The sequence below is a fragment of the Schistocerca americana genome, chromosome 6 (assembly GCF_021461395.2).
Source record: "Schistocerca americana isolate TAMUIC-IGC-003095 chromosome 6, iqSchAmer2.1, whole genome shotgun sequence".
NCBI lineage: Eukaryota > Metazoa > Arthropoda > Insecta > Orthoptera > Acrididae > Schistocerca > Schistocerca americana.
In genome coordinates this window covers 427,287,111-427,308,664 of record NC_060124.1, presented here as the reverse complement: position 1 = coordinate 427,308,664, position 21,554 = coordinate 427,287,111, and positions in this window count along the sequence as shown.

Genomic DNA, 21,554 nt, shown 5'->3' with positions numbered 1-21,554 from the left:
ACTTAACGACGAACCTGGGTGCACGAATGGTAAAACGTCATTTTTTCGGATGAATCCAGGTTATATTTACAGCATCATGATGGTCGCGTCAGTGTTTGGCGACATCGCGGTGAACGCACATTGGAAGCGTGTATTCGTCATCGCCATACTGGAGTATCACCCGGCGTGATGGTATGGGGTGCCATTGGTTACACGTCTCGGTCACCTCTTGTTCGCATTGACGGCACTTTGAACAGTGGACGCTACATTACAGATGTGTTACGACCCGTGGCTCTACCCTTAATTCGATCCCTGCGAAACCCTACATTTCAGCAGGATAATGCACTACCGCATGTTGCAGGTCCTGTACGGGCCTTTCTGGATACAGAAAATGTTCGACTGCTGCCCTGGGCAGGACATTCTCCACATCTCTCAACAACTGAAAACGTCTGGTCAATGGTGGCCGAGCAACTGGCTCGTCACAATACGCCAGTCACTACTCTTGATGAACTGTGGTATCGAGTTGAAGCTGCATGGGTAGCTGTACCTGTACTCGCCATCCAACTCCTGTTTTTCTCAATGCCCAGGCGTATCAAGGCCAGAGGTAATTTTCTGGGTACTGATTTCTCAGGATCTATGCACCCAAATTGCGTGAAAATGTTATCACATGTTAGTTATAGCTTAATATATTTGTCCAATGATTACCCGTTTATCATCTGCATTTCTTCTTGGTGTAGCGATTTTAATGGCCAGTAGTGTAGATTACCTACAGCAGTCGCACATGCAACTGTATAGTGTTCAGACATGCTCTGCATGCAAATTCTCATCGAGCAGCCACTACAAGTGAATTCAGCACAGGTGAAGACATTCACCTCATGTACTGCCCAGAGTGGTCTTCGTATCAGAATTCAATAGAACACATGCAGGCTGCCTTAGGAGATCAACTGCATCTCTTCATCCGCCACCAAGGAGTCTTCCATAGCATTCACAGCTCTTGTCAGCAAATGTACGGACTGCCAGTTGATTTCTTGAACGACTTAATGAAGGAATGTCCATAGTTACGGCCTAGCACATGTAGCCTCTATGGCAAGATTTTGGTTTTTAGAGGCAACAGGTCATCTTTTTTCGTACATTTTTCTGTCAGGAGCATCCACATTCTATCCCTGATAAACAGGAAAGCGTTGTTAGCCACTTTTGTGGTATTATTGTTGGAAACGATGCGTTTCAGTAAGAATCATTTTCAGGTTACACACAAAAGTGAAAAGAATACAGAATAATCCAACAACTCAGAACAATGAATTCACAAAATTCTTTAATTGTAAATGTCTCAAATAGATTCATCCGATTTCTTCATGAATGCAGATAAAACTTTTGGTAATTTGTAAGTAGGCTGTTTAGGTTTTCTTATTGGTAACGCCACGTAGCGCTCTGTATGACAATCACTAGCTGTGCTGTGTGCAGTCTGTGGCTAGTTTGCATTGTTGTCTGCCATTGTAGTGTTGCGCAGCTGGATGTTAACAGCGCGTAGCGTTGTGCAGTTGGAGGTGAGCCGCCAGCAGTGGTGTATGTGGGGAGAAATGGCGGAGTTTTGAAATTTGTAAGACTGGATGGCATGAACTGCTATGTATATTATGATTTTTCAACACTATTAAGGTAAATACATTGTTTGTTCTCTATTAAAATCTTTCATTTGCTAACTATGCCTATCAGTGCCTTGCGTAGTTTGAATCTTTTATTTAGCTGGCAGTAGCGGCGCTCGCTGTATTGCAGTAGTTCGAGTAACGAAGATTTTTGTGAGGTAAGTGATTTGTGAAAGGTATAGGTTAATGTTAGTCAGGGCCATTCTTTTGTAGGGATTATTGAAAGTCAGGTTGCGTTGCGCTAAAAATACTGTGTGTCAGTTTAAGCACAGTCATGTTTAATTTTTCTAAGGGGACGTTTCAAATTGTTTTCAAGTCATCAGTCTTCTGACTGGTCTTATACGGCCCACCATGAAATCCTCTCGTGTGCCAGCGTTTTCATCTCAGCGTGTAGAACTTGCAACCAACATACTACATTATTTGCTGGATGTACTTCAGTCTCTGTCTTCCTCTACAGTTTTTACCCTCTACAGTTCTACAGCTCCCTCTAGCACCATGGAAGTTATTCTCTGATGTCTTAACAGATGTCCTATCATCCTTTCCTTACTCCTTTTCAGTGTTTTCTATCTATTCCATTCCTATCCGGTGCTGCGGAAAACGTCCTTACTCCTTACCTTAGCAGGGCACCTAATTGTCAACATTCTTCTGTAGCACCACATCTCAGATTCATCGATTTTCTTCTCTTCAGGCTTTTCCACTATCCATGTTTCACTATGATACGTTGATGTGCTCCAAACGTACATTCGCAGAAATTTCGTCCCTAAGTTAAGGCTTATGATTGACACTAGTAGGATTCTCTTGGTCATGAATGCCCCTTTTTGCCTCTTCCAGTCTGCTTTTTGTGTCCTCCTTGTTCTGTCCATATGGGGCAGGATGCTTCCCAGGTAGCAGAATTCCTTAACTTCATCTACATTGCGACCACGAATTGCGATGGTAAATTTCTCGCTGCTCTCAGTTTTGCTACTTCTCATTACTTTCGTCTTCTTCCGACTTACTCTCAGTCCGTATTTTGTACTCATTAGACTGTTCATTCCATTCAAACCATTCTGTAATTCTTCTTCACTTTAACTTAGCATACCATTGTCATCAGTGAACCACGACATTGATATCCTTTCACTCTGAATTTTAATCCCACTGTTGAGCCTTTCTTTTATTTCTGTCATTGCTTTTTCGATGTACAGACTGAACAGTGTGGGCGAAAGAGTACGTCCTTGTCTTGCACCTTTTTATTCAGAGCACTTCGTTTTAGGTCTTCCAGTCTAATAGTTCCCGCTTAGGTTCTTGTACGTATTGTATATTACTCATCATACCCGATTTTTCACAGCATTTCCAACATCTTGCACTATTTTACATTGTCGGATGCTATTCCTGAGTCGACAAATGTCATGAACTTGTCTCGATTTTTCTTCAGTATTGGTTCCATTATCAACTGCAACGTCAGAACATGGATGTGTGTGATGTCCTTAAGTTAGTTAGGTTTAAGTAGTTCTTAGTTCTAGGGGTCTGATGACCGCAGATGTTAAGTCCCATAGTGCTCAGGGCCATTTGAACCTACCGACAATCATTATTTTCGATTTCTTCACATTTTTCATGCATTCATTTCGCCTTAGTTTTCCTGCACTTCCTTCTTATTTCTTTCCTATTTATCATGTATTTTTGTGTTCTTAAATTTCCCTGAAAATTTTTGTATTTCATTCTTTCGTCGATTAATTGAAGTATTCTTCTGTTGCCCATGGTTTCTTCGCAGCTTCTTTCCTTATACCTCTCTTTTTCTTTCCAACTTCCGTGATTGTTCTCTTCAGAGATGCCCATTCCTCTTCAACTGAACTGCCTACTGAGTTATTCGTTATCGCAGTATCTGTAGCCTCAGAGAACTTCATGCGTATCTCTTCATTCTTTAGTATTTCCGATTCCACATCTTTGAGTACTGATTCTTCCTGATTAGTTTCCTAAACTTCATCCTACTCGTCAGTATTTCTGAATAAAATTTAACTTACGCATCGAAAGTAAAAGTGTCTCTTCTTGCCAATTATTAATTGGTAGATGTCATCCTGGTTCGAATCCTGCCTCGGACATGGATATGTGTGATGTCCTTAGGTTAGTTAGGTTTAAGTAGTTCTAAGTTCTAGGGGACTGATGACCACAGATGTTAAGTCCCATAGTGCTCAGAGCCATCCTGGTTCAGCTAGCTCGGTCACTCACTCGGCAGTTACCCAGTGTGAATCGAGTAGAGACGGAGAGAAGAAAGCAAGAAAAGAGTTTTGCGTTTCTCCATTTCAGCAGCTTGGTTACAACTGTGAGGCGACATTACAACACTGCTCCTCTTGCATCGTAAAGAGTGTAGGCTTCTCGCATACCGCCATTCTCCTGCCGGATTGCCTAATCTCAAGAGTATGAGATTTTATTTGTACGGTTCTGTGAAAGACTCCGCTACCTACCTCCCTTCCCAACAAACTTGAACTGCAATGTCGCATAGCCGCAGGAATGAATGGATTAAATCAAGAGTACAGCTGTAAAATTACCGTAGACTGCCGTAGTCTATCGTAAGTAAGCGTAGACTACGGTAGTTTTCCTGGTAGCTTTGGTCAGAGAAGCCAATGGCCTCGCTGCAACGGTAACACTAGTTCTCGCCAGATTACCAAAGTTAAGCGCTGTGGGCTTGAGCTAGCACTTGGATTGATGACCGTCCAGATCTACCTAGCGCTGTTGTCAAGGGGGGTGCACCCAGCCCTTGTGGGGCCAGCTGAGGAGCTATTTGACTTGAAGTAGCGGCTCTGGTCACGAAAGCTGACAACAGCTGGGAGAGTGGCGTGCTGACCACATGCCTCTCCATATCCGCATGAAGTGACGCTTATCGGCTGAGGATGGCTCTACTGTCGGTCGGTACCGTTGGACCTCCGGTGGCGTGTTCGGATGGATAGAGAGTTAATCAGTTAAGATGGTAGATATGTTACCTTTAGTTTACGTGTGTTGCATGCCTATCGCCCATTACTTCATTTCGATCACTTGGTTTCCATATGAGACCAGTGTCTTACTAGGTTCCCCTAGAAACCGGAATCCGTGAACCATCCAGAAAGTGAGAGGGTGTGTAAAGGGCAGCTAACATACAGAAAAATTTTGTTCTACAAAGTTATACTCCTGCCTGTTACTCAAAAATAAACATTATTTATAACAAAATTGAAACTGTCATTGTTTAATTCAGATTTTATTCGAAAATTGTTGATTTGTAACGTGAAACAGAGGTATATTGCAATACAAAAAATTATAATAAAGATTTATCATATAGAGCTAAAAACGCAGTTTCTTCAAAAACAGACAAACTTAAAAAAAATCACAAAACAGAAACATACGAAACCTTGCTTCAGTATTTCGTCGGGCATCTATAAAAAGTATTTCTGTTATTAATAAACAACTTTCGTACTTGTTAGTAATAAAACGAAATTCATGCCTTTGATCAGGATGAAGAACACTATTGAGTACAAAATAACAGCAATTATACGGATTTTTTTTGTTTCTGCATGTAAACTGTACTAGCATCAAAAGTAATTGTATTGTTTACCAAGAAGGGCAGAAGTTAAGAGAACAACTAATTTTTATTACTTATAAAATGCAATTTATATTTTGCAAGGATATAAAATTCACAAAGTACTAACACTTAATGACGTTTGGTTCTAATTATGTGCAAAACAAACAAACATAAAAAAGCGAAGTCGTCGGCTCCCAGTTTCTCTCTCACACATTTGTTTATATTTCTTTCCCTACCAATGCAACCAGTACTACTGGTAAATCTACCATTTACTACTTCCTTCACGTACTGTACCGAAACTACCAGATCGTAGTTTTGGTAGTTTACAACTCTATTCCAGACATATACATGAAAACATGGAACGAACTGTACCATCTCCTGCGTGTCTGTCGTCGGGCCGTTAGCGAACACTTTGCACATTGTCAAATTTAAGAGAAAGCTTTCATCTGAAATGTAATTGTAAAAATTAGTGAAGGTTGTACTTGTGCACACGTAAAAGATGTACCCCTATGAAGAGAGGTTGTTGTGAAAATAGAACTTTGTAGATCTACGGGCAAATTAAATTAGTTTCCAGTCCCTGTCATCATTCATGTAAAATGTATAGTCTTCTGGTATCGGCACTCGGTCACATACACTCACCTACTGAAATGATTGTTTTCAGCCATTGAAATTTGTGTATTTATTCGTTTTCATGGGTAATACGAATATGATGGTTGTTGAGGCGGGTCTTATCGAAGGAAAATAAAGTAAAAGTTGAGATCCAAACTTCCAGTTCATCATTAAGTTCTGAAGAAAAGATGGCTCTCATACATGAAAACTTCATCATATGTCCTGTTTTCTACACTGTTATATGCCAAACGTCTTGTGGATCGGGTTTATGTTGTTATCTAAACATTCCGAATCACTGTTCATGAAATACGTCCTAAATTATGTATAACTTCCAGATATCAGTATATTTAGTACCGGAGAAATAGTCTCAGTGAAGACGATGAATACAAGTCCAAAAGTCGCCTAACAAGTAATATTGTACCGTTTGAAATTCTCGCCACAAACCGTCGTTGCCGGCGCGGTCAGAGAGCCAGGCGTCGTTTCGGTGTCAAAGTACGCTTCCGCTTTCGGCAGCCCGCAGACGCGGCCGCTATTGGGTTAGCCCCGCGGACTCGCCTAATGGCTGCGAGGCGCCGGGCGGTAACACCGTTACCGGCTACTGACGACCTAACAGGCTTGATGTTGGAAACGTTACGCGAACGGGGAACAGGCTATAGCTTCGCTCTGAACACATTTACACGTCCCAACAGATTACTTACGTAAGTTTGTGCGTACGAGCACAAAGTATTTCTGCGGGAAACAGATTCGGGTGCAGCGTATGATATAAGCCAGTTTCATTACTAAGAAGCTCCCTAACACCTTTTCAAGTCCTGCTCTTCACAGTTTACGTGTCTTTCGTCGATACTTTTCTACGCCCCTAGCACGTTGCGAAGTTGTGAAGCAACTCGAATTGAAGCATCTAATCACCGCCATTCGCCAGGACGAATATACACTCATGCTCATAAATTAAGGATATTTGCAGAATGCGAAGCCACACAACGTGGCACTACACAAAACTGGCGCTATAGCATAGGCACATAGGAAACACACACGACACAGACCTGTAAGTCCACGGTATTGGTGATAAGTTGAGAAAACCATCCTGAAACACATGCGTTATAAAACGCCACTGTTTCCTGCGGATACACCCCGACATCAATATGAGATATGACCACCATGCACACGTACACAGGCCGCACAACAGGTTGGCATACTCTGCATCAGGTTGTCGAGCAGCTGCTGGGGTATAGCCTCCCATTCTTGCCAGTGCCTGTCGGAGCTTCTGAAGTGTCCTAGAGGTTTGAAGACGTGCAGCGATACGTCGACCGAGAGCATCCTAGATGTGCTCGATGGGGTTTACGTCTGGAGAACAGGCAGGCCACTCCATTCGCCTGACATCTTCTGTTTCAAGGTTCTCCTCCAAGGAGCTTGGTGGGGCCGTGCGTTATCATCCACCAGGAGGAAGGTGGGACCCACTGCACCCCTGAAAAGGCGGACATACTGGTGTAAAATGACATCCCGATACGCCTGATCAGTTACAGTTCCTCTCTCAAAGACATACAGAAGTGTACGTGCACCAAACATAATCCCACCCCGCACCATCAAACCACGACCTCCTTACAGGTCCCTCTCAAGGACATTAAGGGGTTGGTATCTGCTTCCTGGTTCACGCCAGAAGAAAATCCAGGGGGAATCACTGTTCAGACTATACCTAGACTCCTCTGTGAACATAACCTGGGACAACTGCTTCAACGACCATGTACTGTGTTCTTGACACCAGGCTTTACGGGCTCTCCTGTGACCAGGGGTCAGTGGAATGCGCCTTTCAGGTCTCAGAGCGAATAAACTATGTCTGTTCAGTCGTCTGTTGACAGTGTGTCTGGAGACAACTGTTCCAATGGCTGCAGTAAGGTCGCGAGCAAGGCTACTTGCCGCGCGGGATTAGCCTACCGGTCTAGGGCGCTTCAGTCATGGACTGTGCGCCTGGTCCCGGCGGAGGTTCGAATCCTCCCTCGGGCATGGATGTGTTTGTTTGTCCTTCGGATAATTTAAGTTAAGTAGTGTGTACGCTTAGGGACTTATGACCTCAGCAGTTAAGTCCCGTAAGATTTCACACACATTTGAACATTTTGAACAAGGCTACTTGCAGTGGTCCGTGGCCGTCTGCGGGCACCGATGGTGAGATATCGGTCTTCTTGTGGTGTTGTGCACTGTGGACGTTCTGTACTGTAGCACCAGGACACGTTTCCTGTCTGCCAGAATCGTTGCCATAATCTTGAGATCACACTTTGTGGCACACGGAAGGCCCTTACTACGACCTGCTGTGTTTGACCAGCCTCCAGTCGCCCTAGTATTCTACCCCTCACAACGTCATCAATATGTGTTATTTGAGCCATTTTCAACACGCAGTCACCATTGGCACGTCTGAAAACGTCTGCACCGTACTCTGACATGCACCAACACACCTCTGCGTATGTGGACTGCTGCCAGCGCCACCGTTCGACGACCGCAGGTCAAATGCACCACATGATCACACCCCGAGGTGATTTAAACCCGAAAACCGTCCACCAGAGCGTTGTTTCACTATGTATCAGCATTATCCTTAATTTATGAGCATGACTGTATATATGTTGTTTCATCGCCTCACTGAGGAACTTCAAGCAATGATAGGTTACTCAAAGAAGATCATTTTTTTAACTAACGAATGCATAGTCTTTAATGCGTAGCTAAAGTTATAGTAACGACTGACTGCAGTTACTCATACATTACCGCTTATTATCATTAGGAATGTTCTGACAGTAATTTATGCTGTACCTGAGTACGTGTTGCTTGCATTCATATCAATGCCCACCCAACTTAGGAAAGTACGTCAGGATTCTGTTGGATCAGGTAGAAATCATCATGATTTGGGGTTATCAGCTCAGCTCTGGTAGTAGTTTTAGTATCGTAAAGCGTACTCCTGACATGTCCCCAAAGAAAGTAATCAAGGGGCGTTAAGCCGGGCGATCGCGCAGGTCAAGCAACAGGTCCTCCTGGTCCTATACAATGTTCCCCAAACTCGACGGTTAGCTGTGCTCGCACAACAACACTGCAGTCTGCTGGAGCTCCATCATGCTGGAACCAACTTTGTACTACGTGCAAACCAACTTAAAATATTTGACAATAATCGCTCATTTTACAAATGTAAATTTTTGTACCAAATATTTCTTTGAAGGCTAACGCCTAACAAAAATTTTACAAAATGAAAATAAACAGATAAACCCACAGATTGCACAGAAACTTCTGAAACATGTCTGGCTGAAAACAAAACTACAAATATGTCAAGCATAAGGCAGTTCTCGAAACATATTTCTGCTGCTGTAATTTTGAGAGGAGTTAATAAGTTCAAGTTTGAAAGAATCGTCTTCTTTTTCGTGAACGCATATATCCGCCATTCCCACGATTAAGACTGTTCAAGAGTAGTGAATATCTAGGACAAAAAGGAAGTGGACAGTTTCTATGTTCCGGCAGATGAGATTCAGTCGTGCGCCGTCCCACAAGGTTATCACCGTCGATATTTACTGAAATGTCAGCCTACAATGGGTCTGAAGGGAACCTCTAACTGCTGAACGATGGGATCGCGTCGTTGGAACCAGAAATCTAGGGACACCAGTTACTAAATGCTGACTCCTTTTTCCACTGTACATCAGATTGGATTCCTCCTACACATTACTCAGGAGGAATGAAGAGGGTGTAGAGAAACGCCGAAACTGGTCACATAAATGAATTACATTCAAAATATAGACGATGGAAGCTGTTTTTAATTTTACATTTACTGTTGTACAGCCGAAGTCTCCAAACCATCATGTGAAAAGATGTACTTAAGGAACATACGAAAGGTCTAACCGATGTCAAGTCCGTGTCCATCCTCCTAGATATTCAGACGAATGATCCTGATTTAGGTTTTCCGTGATTTCCCTAAATCGATCCAGGCAAATGCCGGGATGGTTCCTTTCAAAGGGCTGGCCGACTTCCTTCCCCGTACTTCTGCAATCCGATGAGACCGATGACCTCGGTGTTTGGTCTCTTCCCCCAAACAACCGAACAACTCAACCATCAGTGACTGCAGCTTGCTAAAGGCATTCACCGTCTAGTACAGCTAACTGTTCGCTACTTTGAACAGAGCTTAGCAGTGTCTCTCGATTTTGGTCGCCATTTCGTTTGGTGATAACTCTGCTATTCACAATAAATGATCGCGAGTATGTCGCGATATGACGGCAGAGAAACAGTGCCAACCATGCGGTAAGATTCATCGAAGACTCTCCCCCCTCCCACTCCCACCACCCATCACCACTTACATCTGCTTGAGCAGTGTCTCTCAGATTTGTTTTTCAGTGTGTGCGTGTGTGTCGTTGGGCTATGGATTACTGGTTGTTTCCTGTGTCGTTTTCTGATTGTGTATCGCCAGTGAAGTTTGCCCTCGGCTTAATGCTACCGTCTGCCACTCTGCTTTCGGAATATATCTCTCATCCTAAGAGCTCCTACACCTGCACTGTTAAGTGCGGTCGCGCATTCCATCAGTAAAAATGAAGCAAGTGCCAAATGTACCCCTGAAAAGACGCACACAGGGAAGTAATATAATGCCATAATAACGTTAACCGGTTGCTGTACCGTGTTCAGAGATCTGGGGAACAGTACGCCCATACAGTGTTATGACTCTTCACACTGTAACACCAGCACCACTGAAACGATCATGATCGATAAGGTTCCTGGGAGCATTACGTGTTCACCCTCCCTCTCGCCATATGAGAGTATGCCCAGGGTCATTACTCAGGCTGATTCTGGTCTTTTCTCGTTGGCCCAGTCCCTATTCTCTTGGCACCATTGCAAACGTTACCGCCGATTTAGTGCGTGACAATGGATACTGGAACAGAACGTAAGTCGTCAGCCAAAGAAACCACCACCATACATGAGCCGTGCATGGCTCGCCGTCCCACCATTTGGTATTTTACACCCTGTTTTAACGTCTTTCCATCTCACCACGTTGATTTAAATTACTGGCGTTACTGAGTTGCTGTTTTGCCTGACCGTCATCGGCGCTAGTAGCGCGTATCGATATATCCCCTCTGATAGGATCTTTGCTCGGCTGCTATTACTTCCTGGTTGTCATCCGTCGTGGGGTGAGTCGGAACGTGCGAGGAGGAGAGTTCACAGAGGTAGGTCGGGTCGTGAGTCGGGTCCTGGCAGTCTGGAGCGCAGCCCGGGCCAGCCAGTCGCCGGCTTGCAGCAGCAGTAAGCCCTGCGTGGACATCGCCCGCCACGCATCACTTAAGCCGGGCCAGACTTTTAGTGGATTGCTGGTCGGTCGGTTCGTCCGAGGATATCTCCGTGCGGCGTAGTCGACTGGGCCGCTGGCGGTCTCTGCGCAGTGTCGGAGTCGGTCTGGAGCTGTCCGATCGGTACGAGCGTCGTCGCTCGCCGACCCAGGACATGAAGGTTGAGTGGTTTTGAGCATTACGTTGTTGGTTCCGGCGTTGTTGTTGTGGAGGTTTTCCTGTGAGCAACAACGGGAGAAGTGTTAGAGATAGCCGCCGTCAGGTGGAATTGACCAAATTAATTTATGCATAGTCAAGTTCACCAGTGGAATTTTCTACCTTGTGGGCGTTAGTGTTCTGGCTACCTGCCCTGGCCGCTAACGTAAATTCAGGCAGTGTTCATTTTGGGTGAAGTTAACCGTATTATCTTGTTTCGTAGTTAAGTGAACCAGTGGAATTTTCTGCCTTGTGGCCGTCAGTGATCTGGTTACCTGCCCTGGCCGCTAACGTAGTTTTTAGGCAGTGTCTTTTCCTCACCTGTTGTTGATGCCCAACATGGTGTGTAGGTTTGGCAGCTCAGTTCATATACCCGTTTGTTTGGGGATAGTGATGCTTGTAATTTTTTTTTTTTTTTGGCCTTGGATTTTCGTGTACTCCGTCGTGGCAAGCAAGAAATTGGTCGGTCGGTCCGTGACTGTCCCTTTGTTGGGTTCGCACGAATTAAGTGTAGTTGGACACACCACATGTCTCGCCTAAGTGAACGAGGGCAGACAGAGCCACTGGAGACTCCTGAATGCCGTTCTCTTAATTATCCTTTTGGCAGTGTTAATGTTGTTGTAATTTTACTGTATTTTATATTTTTAATTTGGCAAGGTTAGTTGTGGGCCTTCAGGCCTGGAAACATGTTCTCAGAGTTTTCTTCAAGTCCAAACATTATCGCCTTCTGCTCTTGAAAGGTTATTGTAATTTTCTCTAAAAGATTTCACAAGTTATTCTGGACCTTCCACCGCTGTTGCAAAAAGCAAAATTTTAAACTTAATGTATTGTTTTACCGATTGTTGCAATATATATTTTCTTAATTTGCAGAATTAACTTTGTGGCCTTCAGCCATCCTATTGCGTTTGTTCTTCTCCTTATGTGCACCATGTGGGCCATCAGCCCTGTTAGCATCTTAAAACATTGTGGCCTTCTACCTTTAGTAATCATCACAGTATATTTGGAACTTTGAAGATTTAATCCGGCGGCCTTTAGCCGCTCCGCATGCTGATGTCATATATGTATACGATTTATCTTATTCGTAAATTTAACTGTGTGTCATGTATTTTCAAAATTGAACTTATTCTAAAGCATCTGTTTGGAGCCTTCAGCCTCGAAGACAATTTAACTCTTTCAAAAGTGTATTTTTGAACTAAATGGTAATAAATTACAATTGTGAAATGAATCCCACCCCAACTCCCTTGGCCCTTTCCACAATCCTAATTACCTGTTAGCCCTGCGTGATTTAGCGGACGTTTCAATACAATCGCCGTGCCGATGTGGAGCATGAGAGCATGAGACTATGTGCCCTGCAGTTCTATTAAATGTGGTTTCAATGACACCTGCTGTTAGAGCTGGGTCCCTTCTCAAGTGCTGCTATACTTGACCGTCGTTGACCACCTCCTCTCCTTCGAACAAAGCGTCAGTGGTTTGGAACACTCCCTAGGCACTTGAAACGATGCTGTGAACAATACCAAACTCTTGGGCAACAATCATCACACTTTGGCCTTCTTCAGATTTCCCGATGATAATACCCCGTGTGAAGTAATCTCAGTGTTGTCTATGTTGTCTTCGAGTCAAGTTGTATTCAAGAACACCATCACAGTGCCTCTCCGATTGACACACAATGTTTTTTCCAGTTTTCTTCTGCTGCATTTGTGTTACAGCACCAGCACCATTTGGCGCTCTAGTCTTGACGATCTCACGCCAAGAGACGTCCAAGTTTCTGTGCATGACTGGGAGACCGCTGATAACACACATCCAGTTACACCAAGTATTTAATGTGTTGTGTTCACACTTTATCTATCTCGTCCTTAAGTTTTGCACATCGGTGTGCGTATCTCGCCTGCAAATTGGGGCAAATTCCCGTTTCATTTACTTTGCCTGCGTCTCCGAGACAAGATGAAATAGCACACTCACATTCCCTATTATTAACTCACGACGCTCATCGCTTTCTTAGATCCTAAACATGAATTTTAGATTCATTAAATTTTGTCATTTCCGTGCACACGTTTCTGATCATGAACACACGCCGTTATCTTTAGTTCCTGTGTGACAACCCATCCCTTCTGACTTTGAACTTAGGAAAGTCACGCTGGCGTCACTTTCGCAAAGAGTCTCCACTTACTGTGATCACGTGAACGCCACGTAGTAGTTCACAGTGGGAACAAGCGTTTCTCACGTGGTAGTCTGACGAGCACAATATATTTCCGAACAATTCATTTTTCCAAGGAACGACATCAAAGGGACACTGAGTCCAGAGGAAAATACGGCTTTTATTTCTCATACTAAAAATTCAAGAAATGTGATGTGATGTGTGAGGTGTGTCCGCAGCTCGTGGTCTTGCGGTAGCGTTGTCGCTTCCCGCGTTCGGGGTCCCGGGTTCGATTCTCGGTGGGGTCATGGAACTTCCCTGCCTCGAGGTGACTGGGTGTTGTTGTGCCGTCTTGATCGTCATCATTCATCCCTATTACGGTCGGAGGAAGGCAATGGCAAACCACCTCCGCTAGGACCTTGCCTAGTACAGCGGTGCGGGTCTCCCGCATCGTCCCCTACGCTCCTCGGAGTATGGGACCTCATCATCATGTGAGGTATCAAGGTTTGTGGTACTTAACAATCTGACAAACAAAACGTTTAAAGTTAATCTATAAGTGAAACGAGATTGAAAGATACGCACTGACAACAGGATGGCTGTTTTATAAAAATCTTTTTTTCTTTGTGTACATCTACGTATACATCTACATCTACATCTACATACATACCCCGCAAGCCATGGTATGGTGTGTGCCGTAGTGTATCCTGTACCGCGACCTGTCATTTCTTTTTCTGTTCCATTCGCAAGCTGAGCGAGGAAGAAACGACTTCTGTATGACTCTCCGTATGAACCCTAATCTCTCTAATGTTGACCTCAAGGTCGTTATGCGAAATGTACGTTGGCGGCAGTAGAGTCAGCCTCAAATGACTGTTCCCTAAATTTTGTCAGTAGTGCTCCTCTAAAAGAACGACGCTTTCCCTCCAGTGATTCCCATTTCTGTATCCAAAGTATCTCTGTGGTACTTGCGTGTTTTTCGAACCTGCCAGTAACAAATCTAGCAGCCCGTCTCTGAATTGCTTCGATGTCTTCCTTTAATTCGATCAGGTGCGGATCCCAGACGCTCGAACTGTACTGACAATGGGTCAGACTAATGTCCTACATGCAGCCTTCTTTATAGATGAACCACACTTTTCTAAATTTCACCCAATGAACCGAAGTCGACCATTCGCCTTTCCCCACTACAATCCTTACATGCTCATTCAATTTCATACTGCTTCGATATTTAGTCATCGTGACTGTGTCAGGAAGCACACAACTAGTGCTGTACTGGCACATTATGAGTTTGTTTTCCCTACTCATCTGTATTAATGCATATTTCTCTATACGTATTTTTAGCTAGCTGCCATTCATCAGACCAACTAGAAATTTTGTGTGAGTCATTTTACGTCCTCCTACTGACACTTAACGGCGATACCTTTCTATACACCACAGCATCATCAGCAAACAGTCGCATTGTTGTGTACATAGTTCCACATAGTCAGCGTGTACACAACTTTCCCACTAGAGCGCGCCCTGCTAAGCACAACAGTGCAGGCGCAGCGCTCGTCCGTCTCCGCAATACGAGATGGCGCTGCCATAGAGACGGACTAAATTCTGTTTCCGCCGATCCGCGTATTAATATGTAACGCAGCCAATGAGATTGCTGCTAACGTAGAACCTTTTCTCCTCACGGATCACACTCGTGCAGTGATACATGAACGGGCGAGGTATTATAACGAGTGTACAGACCTCCGATTAGTGAGTCTGCATTTGTCTGCAACAGTCCGTAAGTCTATAGCCAAGTTTCAGTCTGCGCCTAATAAAATTACCATATTCCTGTACATAGCCATGAAGATAAATGAATAGACACTTTTTCAAGTATCAGAGATATATGTGTGTAAATAGCATCCAGAACCAAGTTAAGTAATTTTTATGCTTGTTATTATTTTAATAAATGTGTGTGAAAATTAATCAAGTTCTGTTTAAAGTTGGTCACTGTTAATCTGCTACTCTAAGCCTGCAAGTGGCATTTCTATCGTCTGACCTAATGGCAGAAGATAAACACGCCACGATAAGACTACGAGACATATTGCTGACACTCACCTACTTCGTTAGAGCGATAAGTCCAATAATCTGATGGTGTGTGTACTGAAGGTCTTACAGTACGCTCACCACACGCATTATGCTGCTTACCATATCTACCAGATTGTTTATGTATATGACCATGGACTCCCAGTAATAGACACCAGTATGAAGAGGCGTCCCCTACAGAAGTTCTCAGTTGCTTTATTTGGTCTCGCTTCACAGCTTTTCCCTTTACAGTGTGCCGAGACAAGACAGCGTCTAAGATTTGCTGAGAGTTCCAACAAACGACTCAATTCATTTCGAAAAGCGTCGTCTGCCCCTGAGACGTCTGGAGAGGCTCAGCAGGCAGATCGGGAGGAGAGGTGATCTTCTCGAGGGGAGGGTTGGGGTCCAGGGCGCTGGTTTCTTTACCAGCTCTGAGACCGGGGGATGGGTGGGCAGTCAGTGGGGGCGGGGTGGGGGCGTTGGTGGAGGTCCTCTGGGGTCGCGGCCGGTAATCGAAGAGAGCAAACGCGCCTGCGGGAGACGCCGCCGCCTAATTTCATTTCCTTCTGCTGCCGCGGAACATCTCCCGCAGGGGGCCGGAGACACAGGAGGAGAGAATCCAATTTCTGCGCGTTACCTCTGGCGCCGGCCGCCCGGCTGCAGATTACGCCGCAAAAGCCTGCTTCGGCAAATAATGAACGAGGCCCGGCCGCGTTTCGCACGCTGTGCCCCTTTTCGCAGCCCTCGTTTCTCTTGCTTTCCCCTCTTTCCTACACGCTGTACGGCAGCGGTGTTTGTGAAACATTAATAAGAGCTTTAAAATCCTACCTCGGCACGGACAAGAAGTAAAAATTCTTGCGAAAGAAAAGTACGACACTGTCCTTTTTCAGATCTTTTCGTACGTTTTCACTCTTACGCTTCCATCAGGCTGTGGAACTGACAACAGCTCTAGATAAATATCGTAAGGATTTCTCTGAAACAGTGCTGAATGCATCAATGGGGACCCTCCCCCCCCCCCCCCCCCGTCAGCCCTCTCCGCGACTTTCTTCATACTGACAGCATTTTAAATTCAGTACGTGGACATAAATTTATTGCAGCAGTATGACGCAGTTCTCAGTTCTCAAAATCACCCGCAAAAATCGCGTTTGCCTATTACGAGTCTCGCTTTTTAAGTGAGTACCGTTTAGAAACAAAAATAAAACGAGTTGAATTTTCTTAGCACTTTTGTTTTTACGTGAAAGCCTGTATTTTGATCTACTTTTCTATATAATTCCCACCGATCTTAAGGCACTTATCGTATCGTAAAATCACGTTTTGACTAACATCCTCGTAGAAATCTGTCGCCTGAGCATAACCTTCGACAACTTACAAGTTCTAGAGCAACTCCGTAAGGCACACTTCTTGACGCTTGAGGAAATGCAGGGTGGCGCTCGAAATGTGTTACCATTTTGTTTTTCAATATAAACTTTATTGTCAATACAATCTGAAAGGAACATATAGTACAATGAAGAGACGTCCATGGCGATTTGTTCTAACTCAGCACATGCTCAATATGTCCACCATTTCGTTCCCCCTAACTTCCTTCAAACGAACACTGAAGTTGGTGACTACCATACGGCACATGTGTTCCGTAATTTCACTGTAAGCTTGAAGAATAAGTGTTCTGAGCTAAATTAAATCACGTGGATGTTTCGGGAAATTTTTTTTCTTTAGGTACCCCCAAAGAAAATAGTCACACGGATTGAGGTCTGGACTACTGGGGGGGCAATTTTGTCCGTCATTGAAGCGACCTGGAAACCAGAGTGAAATGATCCACATGTCGAAATGCTCGTGCAAAAACTCCAACATAGTGTTTGCAGTATGTGGCCTTGCTCCATCTTGCATGAACCCCTGCGTGTTGAAGGGCAAGGCAGTAGCAACAAGCTGTGGAAGGAAGCTATTGCGAAGCATGCTCAAATAACGCTGGCTGTTGACAGTTTCTTCAAAGAAAAAGGGTCCAATAAGTACGTGACTGGAAATTGCTGCCCACGCTGTAATCCTCGGAGCATTATGTTGTCCTTCTTGAACCACTTGTGGGTTTTCAGTGACCCAAAAGCGTACATTTTGTTTGTTAACCATACCGACTAAATGAAAATGTGCCTCGTCTGAAAACCAAACGTTGAGAGTTTCTTCCCTATCCTCCACCCACTGAGCAAACAGTAGTCTCTGCTGCTTGTGTTCTTCAGTGAGCTTCTGTGCACAGGTCATCTTGTATGGGTACATGTGGAGGTCACTCTTAAGAATGCGTTGAACGGAGCGTCTGGATATTCCCAGTTGCACTGCTGCCTTTCTACACGATTTCCCGGGACTTCTCCGTACAGCAACTCGTACCGCTTCAATATTCTCCGGCGAACGAACAGGCTTAGGCCGAGGTCGCTTCGCTTCTAATATTGTTCCTTCCTGTACAAATGTATCGTACAGCTTGTGGATGGTCTACTTGCAAGGGACCCATCGTGTGTTAAACTGTTGTCGAAAACGCCTCTGTGTCACAACATGGCTTTTCGTTTCATGAAAAAGTAACACAATTGTCGATCGTTGCTGTGTCGTCAGTCCTCTATTGTCAGCCACTGCTGCTTACTAGGCTCCTAGCGGCAGTATCGTGAATTACACGTCATTTCGTAACTCATTTGTTGTTCCAAGCTCTGCTGGTATTGCTGTAGAGATCCCAGCGGGATATCTAATGTGCGTCGTAAATTGTAAAAGAAACAATTGGTAACACATTTCGTGCGCCACCCTGTACGTCACATAACGACGGAGTCGTAAAGCTTTTAAAGATGGACGTACGAATGTGGACGATGAGGAACAAAGTGTGCGACCTCCTGTCAGTAGTCACGGTTTGGTGCAGAAGTTCGAAAAAGTGAGAAAGAACAGAGTACGATTTGGACTTTAAGTGAGTTTTCTCAAGTATCAAGAAGTGTGCTTTATGGAATTGTTACAGAACGTTTAAATTATGGACAGTTATGCTAAATCGGCAGATTTCTACTAGAATGGTATTCAAAAGCTGGTTTTACAAGACGATAAGTGCCTTAATATTCGTGGGAATTGTATTTAAAAGTTGGGCAAGTAGAGGCTTTCATGCAATAATAAAATTGCTAATAAATGTCTGGTTTTTTATTTAAAAACGGTACTTTCTTAAAAAACACGTCTTGTACATTTGTGGTCACTGTTTTTTAAAAAATAACCTTTTTACTATGTTACCATACAGGGTGTTTCAAAAATGACCGGTATATTTGAAACGGCAATAAAAACTAAACGAGCAGCGATAGAAATACACCGTTTGTTGCAATATGCTTGGGACAACAGTATATTTTCAGGCAGACAAACTTTCGAAATTACAGTAGTTACAATTTTCAACAACAGATGGCGCTGCGGTCTGGGAAACTCTATAGTACGATATTCTTCACATATCCACCATGCGTAGCAATAATATGGCGTAGTCTCTGAATGAAATTACCCGAAACCTTTGACAACGTGTCTGGCGGAATGGCTTCACATGCAGATGAGATGTACTGCTTCAGCTGTTCAATTGTTTCTGGATTCTGGCGGTACACCTGGTCTTTCAAGTGTCCCCACAGAAAGAAGTCACAGGGGTTCATGTCTGGCGAATAGGGAGGGCAATCCACGCCGCCTCCTGTATGTTTCGGATAGCCCAAAGCAATCACACGATCATCGAAATATTCATTCAGGAAATTAAAGACGTCGGCCGTGCGATGTGGCCGGGCACCATCTTGCATAAACCACGAGGTGTTCGCAGTGTCGTCTAAGGCAGTTTGTACCGCCACAAATTCACGAAGAATGTCCAGATAGCGTGATGCAGTAATCGTTTCGGATATGAAAAATGGGCTAATGATTCCTTTGGAAGAAGTGGCGGCCCAGACCAGTACTTTTTGAGGATGCAGGGACGATGGGACTGCAACATGGGGCTTTTCGGTTCCCCATATGCGCCAGTTCTGTTTATTGACGAAGCCGTCCAGGTAAAAATAAGCTTCGTCAGTAAACCAAATGCTGCCCACATGCATATCGCCGTCATCAATCCTGTGCACTATATCGTTAGCGAATGTCTCTCATGCACCAATGGTAGCGGCGCTGAGGGGTTGCCGCGTTTGAATTTTGTATGGATAGAGGTGTAAACTCTGGCGCATGAAACGATACGTGGACGTAGGCGTCATTTGGACCGCAGCTGCAACACGGCGAACGGAAACCCGAGGCCGCTGTTGGATCACCTGCTGCACTAGCTGCGTGTTGCCCTCTGTGGTTGCCGTACGCGGTCGCCCTACCTTTCCAGCACATTCATCCGTCACGTTCCCAGTCCGTTGAAATTTTTCAAACAGATCCTTTATTGTATCACTTTTCGGTCCTTTGGTTACATTAAACCTCCGTTGAAAACTTCGTCTTGTTGCAACAACACTGTGTTCTAGGTGGTGGAATTCCAACACCAGAAAAATCCTCTGTTCTAAGGAATAAACCATGTTGTCTACAGCACACTTGCACGTTGTGAACAGCACACGCTTACAGCAGAAAGACGACGTACAGAATGGCGCACCCACAGACTGCGTTGTCTTCTATATCTTTCACATCACTTGCAGCGCCATCTGTTGTTGAAAATTGTAACTACTGTAATTTCGAAAGTTTGTCCGCCTGAAAATGTTCTGTTGTCCCAAGCATATTGCAACAAACGGTGTATTTCTATCGCTACTCGTTTAGTTTTTATTGCCGTTTCAAATATACCGGTCATTTTTGAAACACCCTGTATATAAGGTGGCCTTATGACCAGAAGTGGCAGGAGTTTCAGTAATACTTGTCGCAGGCAGCTTCATTCCTCACTGCATGTGTGGAGGCTGGGGCTGCTGATAAGTTATTGATATCTTTTCCATAAGATATCGCTATATGTCGGTGATATCATTATATGTATATGTCGATATATCGAAGGCCAATATATCGGAAGGCCACTATCTAGTGCTGATATTTTTGTTTTATATAACCTTTTTTGCAATTCTCGGTGAAAGTTTTTGAAAATGTTGACTGGAATACTCTCTTTCAAATTCTAAAGGTGGCTGGGCTAAAACACAGGAAGTGAAAGCAGGCTATTTACAATTTGTACAGAAACCAGATGGCAGTTATAAGATTCGAGGGGCATGAAAGGGTAGCAGTGGTTGGGAAGGGAGTGAGACAGGGCTGTAGCCTCTCCGCGATGTTATTCAATCTGTATATTGAGCAAGCAGTAAAGGAAACAAAAGAAACATTCGGAGTAGGTATTAAAATACAGGGAGAAGAAATAAAAACTTTGAGGTTCGACAATGACACTGTAATTCTGTCAGAGACAGCAAAGGACTTGGAAGAGCAGTTGAACGGAATGGACAGTGTCTTGAAAGGAGGATCTAAGATGAACATCAACAAAAGGAAAACTAGGATAATGGAATGTAGTCGAATTAAGTCGGGTGATGCTGAGGGAATTAGATTAGGAAATGAGACACTTAAAGTAGTAAAGGAGTTTTGCTATTTGGGGAGCAAAATAACTGATGATGGTCGAAGTAGAGAAGATATAAAATGTAGACTGGCAATGGCAAGGAACGCGTTTCTGAAGAAGAGAAATTTGTTAACATCGGATATAAATTTAAGTGTCAGGAAGTCATTTCTGAAAGTATTTGTATGGAGTGTAGCCATGTATGGATGTGAAACATGGATGATAAATAGTTTGGACAAGAAGAGAATATAAGCTTTCGAAATGTGGTGCTACAGAAGAAATTTGAAGGTTAGATGGGTAGGTCACATAACTAATGATGAGGTATTGAATAGAACTGTGGAGAAGAGGAGATTGTGGCACAACTTGACTAGAAGAAGGGACCGATTGGTAGGACATGTTCTGAGGCATCAAGGGATCACAAATTTAGCATTGGAGGGCAGCGTGGAGGGTAAGAATCGTAGAGGGAGACCAAGAGATGAATACACTAAGCAGATTCAGAAGGATGGAGGTTGTAGGAAGTACGGGGAGATAAAGAAGCTTGCACAGGATAGGGTAGCATGGAGAGCTGGATCAAACCAGTCTCAGGACTGAAGACCACAACAACAACAACAACAACGGTGTATAT